The sequence below is a fragment of the Nymphaea colorata genome, chromosome 2 (genome assembly GCF_008831285.2).
Source record: "Nymphaea colorata isolate Beijing-Zhang1983 chromosome 2, ASM883128v2, whole genome shotgun sequence".
NCBI lineage: Eukaryota > Viridiplantae > Streptophyta > Magnoliopsida > Nymphaeales > Nymphaeaceae > Nymphaea > Nymphaea colorata.
In genome coordinates, this window is record NC_045139.1 from 24,874,738 (window position 1) to 24,885,151 (window position 10,414).

Consider the following 10,414-nt stretch of genomic DNA (forward strand, 5'->3'; position numbering starts at 1 on the left):
GGTTGCCCTATATCCAATTTAGATAGGGACGGAATTGACCAACGGCCGCTTACGTCATTTAAAGAAAAGTGAAACACGAAAACCAAATAAATCCAAGTCAGAATTCTCGAGTCCGGATCCAAAAACTCGATAAATCGTGACCTATTTACTAATTAATTGGACTTGATTTGGAACCAGACCCGTTTGAGACGTCACTGGACTACGCAATTGGCCATAGGCTAACAATCAGGGCCGTTGATTATCGAAATCCGACGGTCTGTATCAATGCACTGCGTCAAGAGGAAAAGCTGCGGTGTCTCCCTCGGGACCGAGTTACTTTAGGAAAATGAAATGAGAAAACGCGTTTTTCATTATTACGTTCCAAACGTGGCCCTTGTTTGCTTTGTCCGAGCGGCCTTCAGAGTTCAGACGTTCTAGATCTTGTTTGGGCGACAAACTCTAGGGTGTTTGATGAGGTTGGAATTTTAAAATGTTTAGAATTAAAATTCTGATTTTTTATGGAATGAGAATTGCGTTATCAAACAAAAAAAATTTGACTTTAAAAGTATAGGTTCATTTTTTCATCAAAATTCTGTAATTGTGATTTTATCTTGAGAGTGAAATTATTATTTTAGAATTTTTTTTTATCTCTCTTGAGAGTCATATCATAAAGGTTTAATTCAACAATTCTATAATTTTAATTCTTGTTTTGTCAAATACATAGTTTTTTAATTATGAAATCAAAATTTCAAACTATCAAATTCAAAAGGGAAATTAAAACAGAAATTTTCATGCTAATTCCACTTGAGATCTAATTTTGTTTCTAGAATTCAAGGTCATCAAACACTTCTTTGGAAAACAAGTTCTGCTAAGATTTTGGAAAATCACGATCTTAAAAGATCGCAGTGTCTTAGCATGCGGTATCAATGACTATGAAAAAAAAGAGAGGGAGAGAAGAAATTGCTGACCGGAACTTGTGTTCGTTGTGAACTTAGTCAGACAAGTTTCCTGATTTTGGTCGACTGAGATCTAGATTTTGACGAGAATTAGCGGTTGAGTTTTCTAGAGAGAGAGAGGAAAAGAGATGATGCCATTCACATCATGTGATAGGGGAACGCGTTTTAGTTGGAAATGTAAAAAGCGATGACGCCACATTTTTCTTTTGGAAGGGAAAAAGTAAAAAACAAAAAAGGAATATTTATCAAATGTAAAAATTAAGATAAAACTGTTATTAAACTATCAAATTCTAATCGGCTGACATGATGTGACGCAAAAAATTTTCTTTTTTATTAGATAAATTATGTATATTGTATCAATTAAATTATTTAACAAACTTTTTGGTCTGCTCTTATTTATGGCCAACTTCAGTTTTCATTTTCAATAATGAAAAATCTTGTCCCCGGACCTGATTTTTTAGCATAATTTTAACAAGGGTGTCGCTCTTTAATATTTTAGATACATACCTCACTATCTTAAAGAGGCACCCTTTTAAAATCGTCATAATTTGGTGAAGATTGCAAAAACTGTCAGAAAACGTGAAATGTACTTCTTTAAACATTGTCGTTTTGGTGGAAAATATTTTTTCAGTAGCCGCTTTTTTTTTTTTTTAAGTTTTGCTTAAGGTAAGGGCCATTCAGGCATATTGTTCATTAGCTAATAAGAGGCGAAAAACCATGGCCTGAAAGTCGTTTTGCCAAATATCCGGATATACGGGTCGTGCAATGTTACGTATTATTTTTATTTTTTATTAAATATATTTAAAATTTTAAATATCATGTTCTTGGTTCAATAAACACGATTTGATTATGTCCAGCGTTAACTGATTGTATAGAATTTATAGTAGCACAAAATGTCACACTATTATGATTGTATAACTATGTTTTATATAAAATTTAAATCAATACATCCCAAGTTTTGCGAACATAAACAATAAAACTTGTGTCACCTGTACAACAAGTAATAAAACAATTTTTATTCATTAAACTTACAATTCATATGATTTACCCAACAAAGTGTTACCAAGGATAGAAGACTCATGCTCTAGGACAGATGATTGATGAAAAATTTTCATGTAATATGGTTCTTCCTTCTCTTACTTCAAATCTAAAAATTCAAATGATGAGGTTAAGATGAATGGTTCTTATATTTATCTTCAGCATTACTCTATCAAGCTGTCTCCCATTGCAAAAAATTCCCCATTGTTGCCTCCTGTATGACTCTGGTTTGTGTCTCAGTTCTAGTGTGACTAATCATCCTCTTGGACGGGCTAATCGCTTCGGTAAGCTACTGCCATACCAACTAACTAATCCGACATGAGACGCTCCTCGGGCCAATGGAGGAGCTAGAAATCTTGGCTAAAGGGGTACGAATTCAAAAACTTTCATGCCTTAAAAGGGCACTAATATATATAAACAATCAAATACTTCAAGGTAGTAATTTGAAAATAAACATAATTTTGTGAGGCAAGCGTGGGCAACTGGCAACATTAGCTCAAATGTAGCTCCGACGAGATGCACCGAGCAGCAGCACCCGGAGAGGAAATTACCTCATGTAGATTCCTCCTTTAGTACTTGTGAGTATTGGGCTGACCTAGCCTGGCCGGATGCCTAGCCTTAGCTATTGTTCCCCTCCCAAGGGTAGGCTCTTAAAGCATCCGGCCATAGATTTTGCAATACATTTTCCATGTTTTAAGTTTTTTAACTTAGTTTTTTCTTTTGCAATTATAATGAAACCATAGAGAAGATGTTTAAACAAGCGATGATGAGGTGAATACTGCTGAAAATCATGGGAATGCCTAACAATAAGTTTTGATCCATGGTTTTTTTTTTTTATTCATTAAACATGGTAAGTTTTTTAGGATTATTATTTAAGACCCACGAAACATAGGTTAGAGGGGCAAGGTTCGAACTTTATTTTTTGTAAGAAGATTCTGAAATTTTATTTTCTGATTCTTAATCTCTGAAATTTTATTTGTGGCTATCAAATAGGTCTTGAAAGTTCCAAATATATTAAATTAATCACTTGCGAAAATTAGTCCTACATTTCAAGCATCACCAACAAAGAATGGGTGCACTCGAAAGATTTCCACACAACACAATTTGTTGAGTGTCTTATCAATCAATCTTTAATGCATTCTTCATGATGTTATATCATATGCTTTGCAACTTCAAACTGTGCAAATAATCTCTCAACCTTAGGGCTATATAAAAACAACAGAAAAATCCTTTATAGTGCCCTATGATTTTAATAGATGTACCGACCATCGTAATGCCTGCTTGATGTTTGTCTTCTGATAATGACACATCGCATATGTTATAGTTGTCTTTCTTTGCAGATTCTTTTTTGCTAATATATTTTAATTGAACAAACCGTGTTAAAAAGGTCTCTTTGCTTTTATTTTACTTTTTTTTTATTCCAATATGCATATTGTAGCTTATGTTAGAAAACATGGTACAATGTGCCACTGACCTCATGCACTCGCCTCCACATATATTGCTAACCCCATGCAATTTGTTTTTCCATCTTTCTTCTAGTCGTAGTATGTTCTTGAGTCAATTGGAAAGCTGTCTTCTTTTTACTTTCTTTTTCATTAGAATGTCAACAAATTTTGTCACTGCATACTATATTATGATGTTATGATGATTTCATGTTCCTGAAGATGCCACATAAGCATAACATGGAACATAGTTTGCTTATCGGTGGTAATTTCTCGCACCAATCAATATCATATGTTTGTGCAACTCATCAGTTGCATGCTATAGGTTCTTTTCTGGTTATATGTCATGTAGATCGTTATGAATGAGACGTGTAAATTTAATATTACTTTTGTGTAATTCACTCACTTAAAGTTGTTTTGGGATCCATCACAAGTAAGTACTGATATATATGAGATTTAGGACATTTACTTGCTGAATTGTAATTCTTCTAATGGCTTTATCTTGTAATTATATCTATAGAGATTCATTTAAATGATTATAATCACATGTAAGTATTCATATGAATGAAATTTTAGTCATTCATTTGATCAATTGTAGCTCATCTTATGAGTTTAACTTGTAATAAAATCGATAATGATTCATTTCAATTATTGCAATAGCAAGTAAATAGTGATGCAAATAAGATTTAAGTTTTCACTTGCTCAATTTACAAAAAAAAAAAAAAAATTAATAGTGATTCACTAGACCAAGAATATCATGTCATTCATGTTCAAGTAGAAACTTCTGGTTAGAACATATAAGGGATGAACTAAATATTGGCCGAACTCGACTGGCCGGGCTACACGGTACACCTATGCTGCATGGAGCAGGCTTCCTCAGCCAAGGCTGGCTGCGCTACGATGTGCAGCATTCTTCCATGGCCACCATGCAGAATCCCTCGAACACCTGTGCCGCTGATGTTGCTAGGATACCTTAGCCATGCTTGGTCGGCCTCGGAGACATGTATCCTCCTTGTGCCACCTTGACTTCAGCCATGGCTGGCCAGGCTACACCTTTTGACGCAGGGGGCCAGGCTGCCACAGTCAAGCTTGGCCAGCCTCGGAAACATGTATCCCCCCTCTGCCGCATTGAGTTTACACCTGTGCCGCCAGGGCTGGCTGCGTTTACACCTATGCTGCATGTTGCAGACTGCCTCAACCATGCTTAGCTGACCTCAGATACGAGTACCTATGTTGCAGCTATTAGTTCCCACTCTGTGAACCTGCAGATTAATTGTTCTAGTAAACCAATTTAAAGGCCTTGCTATTCAATTTGCAGTTACAGAACTAGCATTTTCTCAAACCTATTGTACCCAACCCAGGGATCTTCCTTAGCTATTCAGTTTCATTGACAAAGAATCCAATTGTCTCATTCATAAACACCATAAATGTGTAATGAGGACATGATGAAATCAAATTAATGCACAAATTTAGCTGAACTAGATAGACAGATGAAACCAATTTCAAAAGGAAAATAAACAAGTAAAATTTTATTAAGCTATCTTGGAAATAATTTGTGTAAAGATGCATTCATTTTCATCACTTCACTGTAGAGTTTAAAAAGGAAATAAGTACAACACCTGACACCTTGAAAATTTAGAGAACACCCAACTTTTCAATATGGCTTGTTTTTGGAGGGTGGAACTTACAACAATGAGAACTAGAAAATAGGGGAACTTTCTCAAGGAAAACGTCACATTTAGCTACTACCCACATTGAATCTCAAGAAACTCCACAATGAGATTTAGCTAGTGCCCAAATGGAAACCCCAAATGACATTTAAGAACGCCGAAATTGAAACCCTAAATATTTAACTAGCACCCAAATCAACACCCCATAATGGCGATTTAGCTAGCAGATAATGGATTCTTCAATCTTGCCCTAATGTTGATTTACAATCGTTAGGGTCCCCTGCCCAGTCAGCGTCAGCAAAACTCTCAACTTCCAGGTTGCCACTCTTCTAAATAGTATTCATTTTCAAGTGTTCTCTTCAAGTACCGCAAGATTTTTTTGAGCTGCTTCAAAATGAGGCTTCCTTGGCTGCTGCATAAATCTTCTCAATAAGTTTGTTGAGTGAAAGTTGTCTGGTCATGTTGCAGACAAGTAAATTAGTTTACCAATTAGTTTTGTTGGTCAAGGGTTCTCCTTAGTCAGATTTTAATCTCATATTGACTTCTATTGGTGTGTGAATGCTTCTGGTGTCTACTATACCTATTTCTTGTAGTAAGTCCAACATATAGTTTCTTTAGCAAATAAACACTCCATTGGTTGAGTGAGCCACTTTCATTTCGAGAAAGTAGTGCAGTCTCCCCAGGTCTTTTATATTGAAGTGTTTTGGTAGCATTTCCTTTGTCTTGTTAATATGCACTTCATGGTCTCCTGTCAATGCTATTATCTGCATACATTGTCATTATTATAATTTCATTTTTAGAAACATATACAAATATAGAGTGATCGACTTCACTAATCTTAAATCCTTCATCCATCAATCTGTTACTCAGTTTGGAATGCCAAGCTCTGGGAGACTGTTTTAGTGCATACATGGACCTTTTATTAGTTTGCAAACCATCGAGTGTTTTAACTTTATCTTTAAAGCTGGAGGCAGATCCATGAATATTTCATCATCTAAATCACCATTAAGAAATGTATTTTTCACATCTATTTGATGTAATTTCTACCTTTTTACTGTTACAATTGAAACTAACTTAGATAGCTCATTTTTGTAACTAGTGCGAAGGTTTCACGATAGTCTATTCTAGGTACTTGAGCGTATCTTTTTGCTATAAGTTTGGCTTTGGAGTTTTCTATCTCCTCTTGCTGTTATACTTTATCTTGTAGGTCCAATGATACCCTTACGTTTTTTTTTTTTATGATGTGGCTTTGACTAGTTCCCATGTATTATTCTTCTCTAATGCATTACTTCTTCCTTCATTGCTTTATACCATTCTTCACTTAATCCAGCATCACCGTAACTTTGTGGTTTTGTTTCTGCATATATCTTCAACAAAAAAAGATTGTTTTTGTCAAATACTCCTTGATATGTATAAAATTCATTCAAATATGTTGGTGTTCTTTGAACCCTTGCTGACCTTTTGAGCTAGGTGTGTTCTTGTGCATCTTTCCCTACAAGTTACCAATTCTTTCCCCCTCTTCATCAACTTGGACCCTATTGTCTTCCTAGCATATGTCATCTATCCCATTATTTACAATAGGAAGAGGAATGTTGAACTGCTCCCCATTGTTCAATACATCTGTTAGGCTGAGAGTAATATTGCTGATGCTCCACAAATCAAACATCTCTTGAGTAATGAAATCTTTTTTCTTTGGGGTCGAAGCATGTGTACCCTTTTTTCCATATTGATATCCCAAGAAAATACATTTGACTGCTCTAGCTTGGAGTTTATTTTTGAAGTGTTCTTGAATATGTACATAACATGTACATCCAAACACTTTAAAGTAACTCACACTAATGGGTTGTTTCTTAATAATTTCCAAGGGGCTTTTACTATCTAACCTCATACTAATGGTTTTATTCATAATCTGACATGCACATGTTACTGCTGCAGGCCAATATCTACACGGTGCATTCATTTGAAATATGATTGATCTGGCAATGTTCAAAATGTGTTTGTTTTTCCTTTCATTCACCCCATTATGTTGGGGTGTTCTAGGATATGTTGTTTGGTGTTTTATACCCTTCTGTCTCTTAAAGTCATCAAAGCTATTGTTCACATATTCTTTCACATTATTTGTCTTAAGGTATACATTAGATATTAGAATTCCTTGGATGATTTGAGTACATCACTCTTTTTATTTACCAAGTAAATCCAAGTACCTTCGGATCTGTCACCAACAAATGTTACAAAGTATTTATGACCTTTGTTTCCATCCACCAGGGCATTTCCCCACACATATGAGTGGATTAGGTGGAAACAATAACTGAAAACATGTTCAAAACTTGAAAAAGGAAGTCTAGATATTTTATCCTTAATGCAGGCCTCACAATTTTGAACATCATAGTTTACTTGTGGGAGCATATAGTTCTCAGAACTTTATTTAAGAGGTGTCCTATTCTATGGTGCCAAAGGACGGCATGTTTATTCTCATGTGATGTGACCAATGACTTTGGTCATGACATGGTGATTGTGAACAATTCGTTCTCTTTAGCTGCTTCACCAATCATCATCCGAATGTTGCTGTCTATGATTATCACCATTGCAAAAGATTACACAATAGTTTAAAAATTCCATTAAACTACTTACAAAAATCAAGTTGGCAAAGCATGCGGGAACAAACAGAACTTTCTGAAGCAAAAAATCATATGAAAGATAGACTAGTCTGCGTCCCATATCTGACACAAATGACCCATTAGCTACTTGAATGGAGAAATTCATGCTAGATTTAAAGTCTATCAATAATTCTTTATTATTCATCATGTGATTAGTGGCTTTGCTATCTAAAATCCATCTAACTGCATCATGATCAATATCTAAGAATTTAGTGAGAAGTAAAGTAGATTTACCTTTATCATCAGTTTTCAACTTGGTGTTGACGACCAGATTAGATTTGGTCACTTGCTTTAGAAGTTTGGCCAACTCTGTGATATCTTTGTCTCTGCTTTCCCTGTTATTCCTTTTCAATCCTCTAGGGGTTCAGTACATTCTTCCTTTGGTTGGCTTTTCGTGAAGGTTCTAGCACCTGTCATGGTGGTGACCTGGTTTTTTGCGCGTCTAGATTTGAGGTTAACAGTCAATGTTGTGCAAGCTCATCCCACTTGGCTTTCAACGAGCTGAGATAGAGATGAAACGGTTGGTCGCCCTTACTCAATTTGGTAATCTCTTGTTGAAGTTGATACACTCGAGCTAAGTTCTATCCCTCTTCATAGATTTCGGCCAAATAATCCCAAATCTCCTTCGCCGAGCCCAGGAATAGAAAGCCCTTTGCTATCAAAGGCTCCAACGAGTTCAAGAGCCAGAACATTACTATCCTGCCATTCTTCGTATGTTAGATCATCCTTAGAGGGAGCTTGAATCTTACTGTTTATATATCCAAGCATGTAGATTTCACCCAAATGACATAGTTTGCTATGTTGAGGGGTAATGTTGTGATCTTAAGTGTGGGATCTAACTCTTTCATGACGGTCTTAATTTTTTGCTTGCATATGTAGTGGCTGAAGGAATGCTTTCGCTCTTCAACATCGTAGCTGAGTTGAGATCGACAGGAGGAAGATTTTACACCGAACAATTGCTGATTTTCCTTCTTCATGGCTTTGATACCATGTTAGGTTTCAAACTTGTGAGAAGACGAGACGTAGACACTCCTACTCTAGGCTTTACATGAACACAACAAGGAAGAAGAAAGGTCGAGTGCGCAGCAAGATTTCAGACAGAGAAATAATTGTTCTATCTTGTCTTATTCAATTTATATTCTCGATAAAAAAAAATTCAGTTACTTCAAATTGGAATACAGCCGTATCGTATCTAGACCCTCCGGTATACTTTAATGCCCTTTTAACACTAGCAGAAAAAATAGTTCATGGAGAAAAGTCAACTCCTCCAGGACTGACCTTTTTTCCCACAAAGTTTAATTCCAAGAGGATTTTCCAAATGTGCCTCAAAGCATTTGTAGATGACAACACAGACCCAAACAATGTGTTCCATATAGCTTGGGTTGGAAGACCTCTAAGGTTGAATTGGCTCATCTTCTCTCAAGCTAGCAATTGTAGACATTTAACAAGTATGGGAACATAATGGGTCATTAGACAACCACGTTCACTTCATACATACAGACTGTGTGCTGTGAGAGGCTGAAGGGTTTCTCCATTCAAACCCCAATAGAGAAATCTACAACAAACTTTGGAATCAAACTTGGATCGATAGATGACCGGGTCAGCGAGTTGACTCAGCGACTCCGTCGGTTTAGGCCATAAACTTTGATAGTGTATTTTTCTATAATCTTATAGTGTAATCTACTGTCTCCCCACCTAACATAGAGCAACATGATATAATTGGTTATGATTTGACAACAACTAAACAATAAAAGATGTCATGAATCTAAAAACATTTAGCTTGTATTTATCTCTCTCTCTCTCTCTCTCTCTCTATATATATATATATATATATATATATATATATATATATATATATATATATATATATATATATATATATATATATATCATGTTTAGAAATTAATGGTGATAATACATTTACAAATTATTTGGCTACTATTCCTTTGATTAACTAATAAAAGCTTTCATGAAGGAAAAAAGCAAAAGATGGTTAAAAACCTAAGGATCAAAATTAATCTTTACACTTTAAAACACTTGTACAAAACTCAGGCAATTCCATCCGAGTCAGTGATCCATTGTGTCAGCCAATTCTTGGCCGAGTCGGCCGAGTTTTGGTGCTGTGCTGCTTGGGCCTTGACTTATGGCCCAATGACAGGACAAACCTGAGGCAACAGAGGTGATTCCGGAGTTGACTTGCTGAGTTAACCAACAATGATCGACAAATCCTCCAAAGAGCAACATTTTGGGTTGCAAGTGTTTTTTATTCTTGTTAAAAAAAGAACTTTTTAATTCTTGCAATTTTGTTCTGACAGGTTCCTTTTTACCTTCCCTCTTTCTTTTTCTTTGTTGGGTTCTGGAGCTTTTTCTTTTTTGGCCCTTAACCTTTACTTACAAAACAGATGGAGAACGATGGGATGGGAATGAAACACTAAAACGCCTAGGAACCAACTTATGTCAAGTGTCCATCTTAGAAATATGCTATGTTTGACTGCAACTTCTCAAAACAATCCAAAAAACAAAGACACTTCCAACTTGGTTAAAAAATTACCAGCCCCATTAAATACACCCAAAGTTCTGTTGTTACTATGTTATTATAGGATAAGCATTTACTCGCCCTGTCTATTGTGCATCATAGTTTGCACTCAAGAGCTAAGGTTCACTGCAAGGAA